Source organism: Melospiza melodia, chromosome 4 (genome assembly GCF_035770615.1).
Source record: "Melospiza melodia melodia isolate bMelMel2 chromosome 4, bMelMel2.pri, whole genome shotgun sequence".
In the NCBI taxonomy this organism is placed as follows: Eukaryota; Metazoa; Chordata; class Aves; order Passeriformes; family Passerellidae; genus Melospiza; species Melospiza melodia.
The window spans coordinates 32,945,303-32,957,522 of record NC_086197.1 but is presented as its reverse complement, the minus strand read 5'-3'; positions in this window follow the sequence as shown (position 1 = coordinate 32,957,522).

Sequence of the window (12,220 nt, the reverse complement as noted above, 5' to 3'; positions counted from 1 at the left end):
ACCAGCCCAACTTGGCACTGGTGCCACCTTGGGTCTGGGAACCATCCTGCCTATTGTTGCTTTTCAGGAGCCAGCCGGTCACTCCTAGCCCTAGGCCCCCAGTCATAAACCTCGGCCCGTTTCCCTGGCACACAAAAGTAAGCTACCCCGCTTCAGGATGGCAGATTGCAGGAGCCACTTTTCACCATCAAACCAGCCCGACGTGGCACTGGTGCCACCTTGGGTCTGGGAACCATCCTGCGTATCGTGTGTTCTAATGAGCCAGCCGGCCACTCCCACCAACAGTCCCCCAAACACAAACAACGGCGCTTTTCCCTGGAAAACAAAACTCGCCTGACAACTTTTTGATGGCAGATTGCAGGAGCCACTTGGTACTATCAAACCAGCCCAACTTGGCACTGGTGCCACCATGGGTCTGGTCACCATCCTGCCTATCGTAGCTTTTCAGGAGCCAGCCGGTCACTCCCAGCCATAGGCCCCCAGACACAAAGCTCTACCCGTTTCCCTGGCAAACAAAAGTAAGCTACCCCGCTTCTGGATGGCAGATTGCAGGAGTCACTTTGCACCATCAAACAAGCCCGACTTGGTACTGGTGCCACCTCTGGTCTGGGTACCACCTGGGTATCGTGGATCCTAAGGAGCCAGCCGGCCACTCCCAGCCACAGGCCCCCAAACAAAAACAACGGCGATTTTCCCTGGAAAACAAAACTCGCCTGACAACTTTTTGATGGCAGATTGCAGGAACCACTTGGTACTATCAAACCAGCCCAACTTGGCACTGGTGCCACCTTGGGTCTGGGAACCATGCTGCGTATTGTGGATTCTAAGGAGCCAGCCGGCCACTCCAGCCACAGGCCCGCAGACACAAACAACGGCGCTTTTCCCTGGAAAACAAAACTCGCCTGCCAACATTTTGATGGCAGATTGCAGGAGCCACTTGGTACTATGAAATCAGCCGAACATGGCACTGGTGCCACCATGGGTCTGGTCACCATCCTGCCTATCGTAGCTTTTCAGGAGCCAGCCGGTCACTCCCAGCCATAGGCCCCCAGACACAAAGCTCGGCCCGTTTCCCTGGCAAACAAAAGTAAGCTGCCCCGCTTCTGGATGGCAGATTGCAGGAACCATTTGCTACAATCAAACCAGCCCAACTTGGCACTGGTGCCACCTCAGGTCTGGGAACCATCCTGCGTATTTTGGATTCTACGGAGCCAGCCGGCCACTCCCAGCCACAGGCCCCCAAACACAAACAACGGCGCTTTTCCCTGGAAAACAAAACTCGCCTGCCAACATTTTGATGGCAGATTGCAGGAGCCACTTGGTACTATCAAACCAGCCCAACTTGGCACTGGTGCCACCATGGGTCTGGTCACTATCCTGCCTATCGTAGTTTCTCAGGAGCCAGCCGGTCACTCCCTGCCATAGGCCCCCAGACAAAACCTCGGCCCGTTTCCCTGGCAAACAAAAGTAAGCTGCCCCGCTTCTGGATGGCAGATTGCAGGACGCACTTGGTAGTATCAAACCAGCCCAACTTGGCACTGGTGCCACCTCAGGTCTGGGAACCATGCTGCGTATCGTGGATTCTAATTAGCCATCCGGCCACTCCCAGCCACAGGCCCCCAAACAAAAACAACGGCGCTTTTCCCTGGATAACAAACTCGCCTGCCAACTTTTTGATGGCAGATTGCAGGAGCCACTTGGTACTATCAAATCAGCCCAACTTGGCACTGGTGCCACCATGGGTCTGGTCACCATCCTGCCTATCGTAGCTTTTCAGGAGACAGCCGGTCACTCCCAGCCATAGGCCCCCAGACAAAAACCTCGGCCCTTTTCCCTGGCAAACAAAAGTAAGTTAACCCGCTTCTGGATGGCAGATTGCAGGAGCCACTTTTCACCATCAAACTAGCCCGACTTGGCACTGGTGTCACCTCTGGTCTGGGAACCATCCTGCCTGTCGTGGATTCTAATTAGCCAGCCGGCCACTCCCAGCCACAGGCCCCCAAACACAAACAACGGCGCTTTTCCCTGGGAAACAAAACTCGCCTGCCAAGTTTTTGATGGCAGATTGCAGGAGCCACTTGGTACTATCAAACCAGCCCAACTTGGCACTGGTGCCACCATGGGTCTGGTCACAATCCTGCCTATCGTAGCCTTTCAGGAGCCAGCCGGTCTCTCCCAGCCATAGGCCCCCAGACAAAAACCTTGGCCCGTTTCCCTGGCAAACAAAAGTAAGCTGCCCCGCTTCTGGATGGCAGATTGCAGGAAACACTTGGTACTATCAAACCAGCCCAACTTGGGACTGGTGCCACCTTGGGTCTGGGAACCATCCTGCGTATCGTGGATTCTAAGGAGCCAGCCGGCCACTCCCAGCCACAGGCCCCCAAACACAAACAACGACGCTTTTCCCTGGAAAACAAAACTCGCCTGCCAACTTTTTGATGGCAGATTGCAGGAACCACTTGGTACTATCAAACCAGCCCAACTTGGCACTGGTGCCACCTTGGGTCTGGGAACCATGCTGCGTATCGTGGATTCTAAGGAGCCAGCCGGCCACTCCAGCCACAGGCCCGCAGACAAAAACAACGGCGCTTTTCCCTGGAAAACAAAACTCGCCTGCCGACTTTTTGATGGCAGATTGCAGGAGCCACTTGGTGCTATGAAATCAGCCGAACATGGCGCTGGTGCCAACATGGGTCTGGTCACCATCCTGCCTATCGTAGCTTTTCAGGAGCCAGCCGGTCACTCCCAGCCATAGGCCCCCAGACACAAAGCTCGGCCCGTTTCCCTGGCAAACAAAAGTAAGCTGCCCCGCTTCTGGATGGCAGATTGCAGGAGCCACTTTGCACCATCAAACCAGCCCGACTTGGCACTGGTGCCACCTCAGGTCTGGGAACCATCCTGCGTATCGTGGATTCTAAGGAGCCAGCCGGCCACTCCCAGCCACAGGCCCCCAAACACAAACAACGGCGCTTTTCCCTGGAAAACAAAACTCGCCTGCCAACTTTTTGATGGCAGATTGCAGGAGCCACTTGGTACTATCAAACCAGCCCAACTTGGCACTGGTGCCACCATGGGTCTGGTCACCATCCTGCCTATCGTAGCTTTTCAGGAGCCAGCCGGTCACTCCCAGCCATAGGCCCCGAGACACAAAGCTCGGACCGTTTCCCTGGCAAACAAAAGTAAGCTGCCCCGCTTCTGGATGGCAGATTGCAGGAGCCACTTTGCACCATCATACTAGCCCGACTTGGCACTGGTGCCACCTTGGGTCTGGGAACCATCCTGCGTATCGTGGATTCTAAGCAGCCAGCCGGCCACTCCCAGCCACAGGCCCCCAAACACAAACAACGGCGCTTTTCCCTGGAAAATAAAAACTCGCCTGCCAAATTTTGACGGCAGATTGCAGGAGCCACTTGGTACTATCAAATCAGCCCAACTTGGGACTGGTGCCACCATGGGTCTGGTCACCATCCTGCCTATCGTAGCTTTTCAGGAGCCAGCCGGTCACTCCCAGCCATAGGCCCCCAGACAAAAACCTCGGCCCGTTTCCCTGGCAAACAAAAGTAAGCTGCCCTGCTTCTGGATGGCAGATTGCAGGAACCACTTGGTACTATCAAACCAGCAAAACTTGGCACTGGTGCCACCTTGGGTCTGGATACCATGCTGCGTATCGTGGATTCTAAGGAGCCAGCCGGCCACTCCCAGCCACAGGCCCCCAAACACAAACAACGGCGCTTTTCCCTGGAAAACAAAACTTTCCTGCCAACTTTTTGATGGCAGATTGCAGGAGCCACTTGGTTTTATCAAATCAGCCCAACTTGGCACTGGTGCCACCATGGGTCTGGTCACCATCCTGCCTATCTTAGCTTTTCAGGAGCCAGCCGGTCACTCCCCGCCATAGGCCCCCAGACAAAAAGCTCGGCCCGTTTCCCTGGCAAACAAAAGTAAGCTACCCCGCTTCTGGATGGCAGATTGCAGGAGCCACTTTGCACCATCAAACTAGCCCGTCTTGGCGCTTGTGCCACCTCTGGTCTGGGAACCATCCTGCGTATCGTGGATTCTAATTAGCCAGCCGGCCACTCCCTACCACAGGCCCCCAAACACAAACAACGGCGCTTTTCCCTGGAAAACAAAACTCGCCTACCAACTATTTGATGGCAGATTACAGGAGCCACTTGGTACTATCAAACCAGCAAAACTTGGCACTGGTGCCACCTCTGGTCTGGGACCCATCCTGCGTATCGTGGATTCTAAGGAGCCAGTCGGCCACTCCCAGCCACAGGCCCCCAAACACAAACAACGGCCCGTTTCCGTGGCAAACAAAAGTAAGCTGCCCCGTTTCTGGATGGCAGATTGCAGGAACCACTTGGCAGTATCAAACCAGCACAACTTGGCACTGGTGGCACCTCTTGTCTGGTAACCATGCTGCGTAACGTGGTTTCTAAGGAGCCAGCCGGGCACTCCCAACCACAGGTCCCCAAACACAAACAATGGCGCTTTTCCCTGGAAAACAAAACTCGCCTGCCAACTTTTTGATGGCAGATTGCAGGAGCCACTTGGTACTATCAAACCAGCCCAACTTGGCACTGGTGCCACCATGGGTCTGGTCACCATCCTGCCTATCGTAGCTTTTCAGGAGCCAGCCGGTCACTCCCAGCCATAGGCCCCGAGACAGAAAGCCCGGCCCGTTTCCCTGGCAAACAAAAGTAAGCTGCCCCGCTTCTGGATGGCAGATTGCAGGAGCCACTTTGTACCATCAAACCAGCCCGACTTGGCACTGGTGCCACCTCTGGTCTGGGAACCATGCTGCGTATCGTGGATTTTAAGGAGCCAGTCGGCCACTCCCAGCCATACGCCCCCAAACACAAACAACGGTCCATTTCCCTGGCAAACAAAAGTAAGCTGCCCCGCTTCTGGATGTCAGATTTCAGGAACCACTTGTTGCCAAGTTGGGGTGGTTTGATAGTACCAAGTGGCTCCTGCAATCTGCCATCAAAAAGTTGGCAAGCGAGTTTTGTTTTCCAGGGAAAAGCGCCGTTGTTTGTGTTTGGGGGCCTGTGGCTGGGAGTTGCCGGCTGGCTCCTTAGAATCCACGATACGCAGGATGGTTCCCAGACCTGAGGTGGCACCAGTGCCAAGTCGGGCTGGTTTTATAGTACCAAGTGCGTCCTGCAATCTGCCATCCAGAAGCGGGGCAGCTTACTTTTGTTTGCCAGGGAAACGGGTAGAGCTTTGTGTCTGGGGGCCTATGGCTGGGAGTGACCGGCTGGCTCCTGAAAAGCTACAATAGGCAGGATGGTGACCAGACCCATGGTGGCACCAGTGCCAAGTTGGGCTGGTTTGATAGTACCAAGTGGCTCCTGCAATCTGCCATCAAAAAGTTGGCAGGTGAGTTTTGTTTTCCAGGGAAAAGCACCGTTGTTTGTGTTTGGGGGCCTGTGGCTGGGAGTGGCCAGCTGGCTCCTTAGAATCCACGATACGCAGGATGGTTCCCAGACCCAAGGTGGCACCAGTGCCAAGTTGGGCTGGTTTGATAGTACCAAGTGCGTCCTGCAATCTGCCATCCAGAAGCGGGGCAGCTTACTTTTGTTTGCCAGGGAAACGGGCCGAGATATTTGTCTGGGGGCCTATGGCTGGGAGTGACCGGCTGGCTCCTGAAAAGCTACGATAGGCAGGATGGTGACCAGACCCATGGTGGCACCAGTGTCAAGTTGGGCTGGTTTGATAGTACCAAGTGGCTCCTGCAATCTGCCATCAAAAAGTTGTCAGGCGACTTTTGTTTTCCAGGGAAAAGCGCCGTTGTTCTTGTTTAGAGGCCTGTGGCTGGGAGTGACCGGCTGCATCCTTTGAACCCAGGATACGCAGGATGGTTCCCAGAGCCAAGGTGGCACCAGTGCCAAGTTGGGCTGGTTTGATAGTACCAAGTGGCTCCTGCAATCTGCCATCCAGAAGCGGGTCAGCTTACTTTTGTTTGCCAGGGAAACGGGCCGAGGTTTGTGTCTGGGGGCCTATGGCTGGGAGTGACCGGCTGGCTCCTGAAAAGCTACGATAGGCATGATGGTTACCAGACTCATGGTGGCACCAGTGCCAAGTCGGGCTGGTTTGATAATACTAAATAGCTCCTGAAATCTGCCATTCAGACGCGGGGCAGCGGATTTTTGTTTGCTGGAGAAAAGTTCCGTGGTTTTTTTTTGGGGGTATATGGCTGGACGTGGCCGGCTGGCTCCTTAAAAAGATCGATACGCAGGATTCTTCACTGACCCAAGGTGGCATCACTGCCAAGTCGGGCTGTTTTCGTAGTACCAAGTGCGTCCTGCAATTTGCCATCCAGAAGAGGGGCAGTTGAGTTTTGTTTGCCAGAGCAAAGGGCCGTGGTATGTGTTTGGGGGCATATGGCTGAGAGTGGCCGGCTGGCCCCTGAAAATCCACGATAGGCAGGATGGTTCCCAGAGCCAAGGTGGCACCAGTGCCATGTTGGCCTGGTTTGATAGTACCATGTGGCTGCTGTAATCTGCCATCCAGAAGCGGGGCAGCTTACTTTTGTTTGCCAGGGGAAAGGGCCGAGATATTTGTCTGGGGGCCTATGGCTGGGAGTGACCGGCTGGCTCCTGAAAAGCTACGATAGGCAGGATGGTGACCAGACCCATGGTGGCACCAGTGCCAAGTTGGGATGATTTGATAGTACCAAGTGGCTCCTGCAATCTGCCATCAAAAAGCTGGCAGGCGAGTTTTGTTTTCCAGGGAAAAGCGCCGTTGTTTGTGTTTGGGGGCCAGTGGCTGGGAGTGGCCGGCTGGCTCCTTAGAATCCACGATATGCAGGATTGTTCCCAGACCCAAGGTGGCACCAGTGCCAAGTCGGGCTGGTTTGATGGTGCAAAGTGGCTCCTGCAATCTGCCATCCAGACGCGGGGCAGCGGATTTTTGTTTCCATGAGAAATGGTCCGTGGTTTTTTTTTGGGGGTATATGGCTGGGCGTGGCCGGCTGGCTCCTTAAAAAGCTCGATATGCAGGATGGTTCCCTGACACAAGGTGGCACCAGTGCCACGTTGGGCGGTTTTCGTAGTACAAAGTGCGTCCTAAAATTTCCATCCAGAAGAGGGGCAGTTGAGTTTTGTTTACCAGAGAAAAGGGCCGTGGTTTGTTTTTGGGGGCATATGGCTGAGAGTGGCCGGCTGGCCCCTGAAAATCCACGATACACAGGATGGTTCCCAGACCAGAGGTGTCACCAGTGCCAAGTCGGGCTGGTTTGATAGTACTAAATAGCTCCTGCAATCTGCCATGCCGAAGCGGGGCAGCTTACTTTTGTTTGCCAGGGAAACGGGCCGAGGTTTGTGTCTGGGGGCCTATGGCTGGGAGTGACCGGCTGGCTCCTGAAAAGCTACGATAGGCAGGATGGTGACCAGACCCATGGTGGCACCAGTGCCAAGTTGGGCTGGTTTGATAGTACCAAGTGGCTCCGGCAATCTGCCATCAAAAAGTTGGCAGGCGAGTTTTGTTTTCCAGGGAAAAGCGCCGTTGTTTGTGTTTGGGGGCCTGTGGCTGGGAGTGGCCAGATGGCTCCTTAGAATCCACGATACGCAGGATGGTTCCCAGACCAGAGGCGGCACCAGTGCCAAGTTGGGCTGGTTTGATGGTGCAAAGTGGCTCCTGCAATCTGCCATCCAGAAGCGGGGTAGCTTACTTTTGTTTGCCAGGGAAACGGGCCGAAATATTTGTCTAGGGTCCTCTGGCTGGGGGTGGCTGGCTGGCACCTGAAAAGCTACGATAGGCAGGATGGTGACCAGACCCATGGTGGCACCTGTGCCAAGTTGGGCTGGTTTGATAGTACCAAGTGGCTCCTGCAATCTGCCATCAAATGTTTGGCAGGCGAGTTTTGTTTTCCAGGGAAAAGCACCGTTGTGTGTGTTTTGGGGCCTGTGGCTGGGAGTGGCCAGCTGGCTCCTTAGAATCCACGATACGCAGGATGGTTCCCAGACCCAAGGTGGCACCAGTGCCAAGTCGGGCTAGTTTGTTAGTACCAAGTGGTTCCTGCAATCTGCCATCCAGAAGCGGGGCAGCTGAATTTTGTTTGCCAGAGAAAAAGGCTGTTGTTTGTGTTTCGGGGCCTGTGGCTGGCAGTGGACGGCTGGCTCCTGAAAATCCATGATACGCAGCATGGTTCCCAGACCCAAGGTGGCACCAGTGCCAAGTCGGGCTGGTTTGATACTACCAAGTGCGTCCTGCAATCTGCCATCCAGAAGCGGGGCAGCTTAATTTTGTTTGCCAGGGAAACGGGCCGTGGGTTTTGTATGGGGGCCTATGGCTGAGAGTGGCCGGCTGGCTCCTGAAAATCCACGCTAGGCAGCATGGTTCCCAGATGCAAGGTGGCACCAGTGCCAAGTCGGGCTGGTTTGATGGTGCAAAGTGGCTCCTGCAATCTGCCATCCAGAAGCGGGGCAGCTGATTTTTGTTTGCCAGAGAAAAATTCCGTGGATTGTTTTTGGGGGCATATTGCTGGGAGTGGCCGGCTGGCTCCTTAAAATGCTCGATATGCATGATGGTTCCCAGGCCCAAGGTGTCACCACTACCAAGTCGGCCTGCGGTTTTAGTATCAAGTTCATCCTGCAATTTGCCATCCAGAAGAGGGGCAGTTGAGTTTTGTTTGCCAGAGAAACGGGCCGAGGTTTCTGTTTGGGGACATATGGCTGAGAGTGGCCGGCTGGCCCCTGAATATCCACGATACACAGCATGGTTCCCAGATCCAAGGTGGCACCAGTGCCAAGTTGGGCTGGTTTGATAGTCCCAAGTGTCTCCTGCAATCTGCCATCCAGAAGCGGGGCAGCTTACTTTTGTTTGCCAGAGAAATAGGCCTAGGTTTTTGTCTGGGGGCCTGTGGCTAGGAGTGGCCGGCTGGCTCCTTAGAATCCACGATACGCAGGATGTTTCCCAGACCCAAGGTGGCACCAGTGCCAAGTCGGGCTGGTTTGATAGTACCAAGTGGCTCCTGCAAACTCCATCAAAATGTTGGCAGACGTGTTTTGTTTTCCAGGGAACAGCGCCGTTGATTTTGTTTGGGGACCTGTGGCTGGGAGTGGCCGGCTGGCTCCTTAGAATCCACGATACGCAGGATGTTTCCCAGACCCAAGGTGGCACCAGTGCCAAGTCGGGCTGGTTTGATTACACCAAGTGGCTCCTGCAATCTGCCATCCAGAAGTGAGGCAGCTAAGTTTTGTTTGCCAGAAAAAAGGGCCCTGGTTTTTGTTCGGGGCCTGTGGCTGGGAGTGGCTGGCTGGCTCCTTAAAATCCACGATAGGCTGGATGGTTCCCAGACCCAAGGTGGCACCAGTGCCAAGTCGGGCTGGTTTGATAGTACCAAGTGGCTCCTGCAATCTGCCATCCAGAAGCGGTGCAGTTGAGTTTTGTTTGCCAGAGAAAAGGGCCGTGGGTTGTGTTTGGGGGCATATGGCTGGGAGTGGCCGGCTGTCTCATTAAAAAGATCGATACGCAGGATGGTTCCCAGACCCAAGGTGGCACCAGTGCCAAGTCGGGCTGTTTTTATAGTACCAAGTGCGTCCTGCAATTTGCCATCCAGAAGAGGGGCAGTGGAGTTTTGTTTGCCAGAGAATAGCGCCGTTGTTTGTGTTTGGGGGCTTGTGGCTGGGAGTGGCCGACTGGCGCCTTAGAATCTGTGTTACGCAGCATGGTTCCCAGACCAGAGGTGGCACCAGTGCCAAGTTGGGCTGGTTTGATAGTACCAAGTGGCTCCTGCAATCTGCCATCAAAAAGTTGTCAGGCGAGTTTTGTTTTCCAGGGAAAAGCGCCGTTGTTTGTATTTGGGGGCCTGTGGCTGGGAGTGGCCGGCTGGCTCCTTTGAACCCACGATACGCAGGATGGTTCCCAGACCCAAGGTGGCACCAGTGCCAAGTTGGGCTGGTTTGATACTACCAAGTGCGTCCTGCAATCTGCCATCCAGAAGCGGGGCAGCTTTATTTTGTTTGCCAGGGAAACGGGCCGTGGGTTTTGTTTGGGGGCCTATGGCTGAGAGTGGCCGGCTGGCTCCTGAAAATCCACGCTAGGCAGCATGGATCCCAGATGCAAGGTGGCACCAGTGCCAAGTCGGGCTGGTTTGATGGTGCAAAGTGGCTCCTGCAATCTGCCATCCAGAAGCGGGGCAGCTGATTTTTGTTTGCCAGAGAAAAATTCCGTGGATTGTTTTTGGGGGCATATTGCTGGGAGTGGCCGGCTGGCTCCTTAAAATGCTCGATACGCATGATGGTTCCCAGGTCCAAGGTGTCACCACTACCAAGTCGGCCTGCGGTTTTAGTATCAAGTTCATCCTGCAATTTGCCATCCAGAAGAGGGGCAGTTGAGTTTTGTGTGCCAGAGAAACGGGCCGAGGTTTCTGTTTGGGGACATATGGCTGAGAGTGGCCGGCTGGCCCCTGAATATCCACGATACACAGCATGGTTCCCAGATCCAAGGTGGCACCAGTGCCAAGTTGGGCTGGTTTGATAGTACCAAGTGTCTCCTGCAATCTGCCATCCAGAAGCGGGGCAGCTTACTTTTGTTTGCCAGAGAAATAGGCCTAGGTTTTTGTCTGGGGGCCTGTGGCTAGGAGTGGCCGGCTGGCTCCTAAGAATCCACGATACGCAGGATGTTTCCCAGACCCAAGGTGGCACCAGTGCCAAGTCGGGCTGGTTTGATAGTGCCAAGTGGCTCCTGCAAACTCCATCAAAAAGTTGGCAGGCGTGTTTTGTTTTCCAGGGAACAGCGCCGTTGATTTTGTTTGGGGGCCTGTGGCTGGGAGTGGCCGGCTGGCTCCTTAGAATCCACGATACGCAGGATGGTTCCCAGACCCAAGGTGGCACCAGTGCCAAGTCGGGCTGGTTTGATTACACCAAGTGGCTCCTGCAATCTGCCATCCAGAAGTGAGGCAGCTAAGTTTTGTTTGCCAGAAAAAAGGGCCGTGGTTTTTGTTGGGGGCCTGTGGCTGGGAGTGGCCGGCTGGCTCCTTAGAATCCACCATACGCAGGATGGTTCCCAGACCCAAGGTGGCACCAGTGCCAAGTCGGGCTGGTTTGATAGTACCAAGTGGCTCCTGCAATCTGCCATCCAGAAGCGGTGCAGTTGAGTTTTGTTTGCCAGAGAAAAGGGCCGTGGGTTGTGTTTGGGGGCATATGGCTGGGAGTGGCCGGCTGTCTCATTAAAAAGATCGATACGCAGGATGGTTCCCAGACCCAAGGTGGCACCAGTGCCAAGTCGGGCTGTTTTTATAGTACCAAGTGCGTCCTGCAATTTGCCATCCAGAAGAGGGGCAGTGGAGTTTTGTTTGCCAGAGAATAGCGCCGTTGTTTGTGTTTGGGAGCTTGTGGCTGGGAGTGGCCGACTGGCGCCGTAGAATCTGTGTTACGCAGCATGGTTCCCAGACCAGAGGTGGCACCAGTGCCAAGTTGGGCTGGTTTGATAGTACCAAGTGGCTCCTGCAATCTGCCATCAAAAAGTTGTCAGGCGAGTTTTGTTTTCCAGGGAAAAGCGCCGTTGTTTGTATTTGGGGGCCTGTGGCTGGGAGTGGCCGGCTGGCTCCTTTGAACCCACGATACGCAGGATGGTTCCCAGACCCAAGGTGGCACCAGTGCCAAGTTGGGCTGGTTTGATACTACCAAGTGCGTCCTGCAATCTGCCATCCAGAAGCGGGGCAGCTTTATTTTGTTTGCCAGGGAAACGGGCCGTGGGTTTTGTTTGGGGGCCTATGGCTGAGAGTGGCCGGCTGGCTCCTGAAAATCCACGCTAGGCAGCATGGATCCCAGATGCAAGGTGGCACCAGTGCCAAGTCGGGCTGGTTTGATGGTGCAAAGTGGCTCCTGCAATCTGCCATCCAGAAGCGGGGCAGCTGATTTTTGTTTGCCAGAGAAAAATTCCGTGGATTGTTTTTGGGGGCATATTGCTGGGAGTGGCCGGCTGGCTCCTTAAAATGCTCGATACGCATGATGGTTCCCAGGTCCAAGGTGTCACCACTACCAAGTCGGCCTGCGGTTTTAGTATCAAGTTCATCCTGCAATTTGCCATCCAGAAGAGGGGCAGTTGAGTTTTGTGTGCCAGAGAAACGGGCCGAGGTTTCTGTTTGGGGACATATGGCTGAGAGTGGCCGGCTGGCCCCTGAATATCCACGATACACAGCATGGTTCCCAGATCCAAGGTGGCACCAGTGCCAAGTTGGGCTGGTTTGATAGTACCAAGTGTCTCC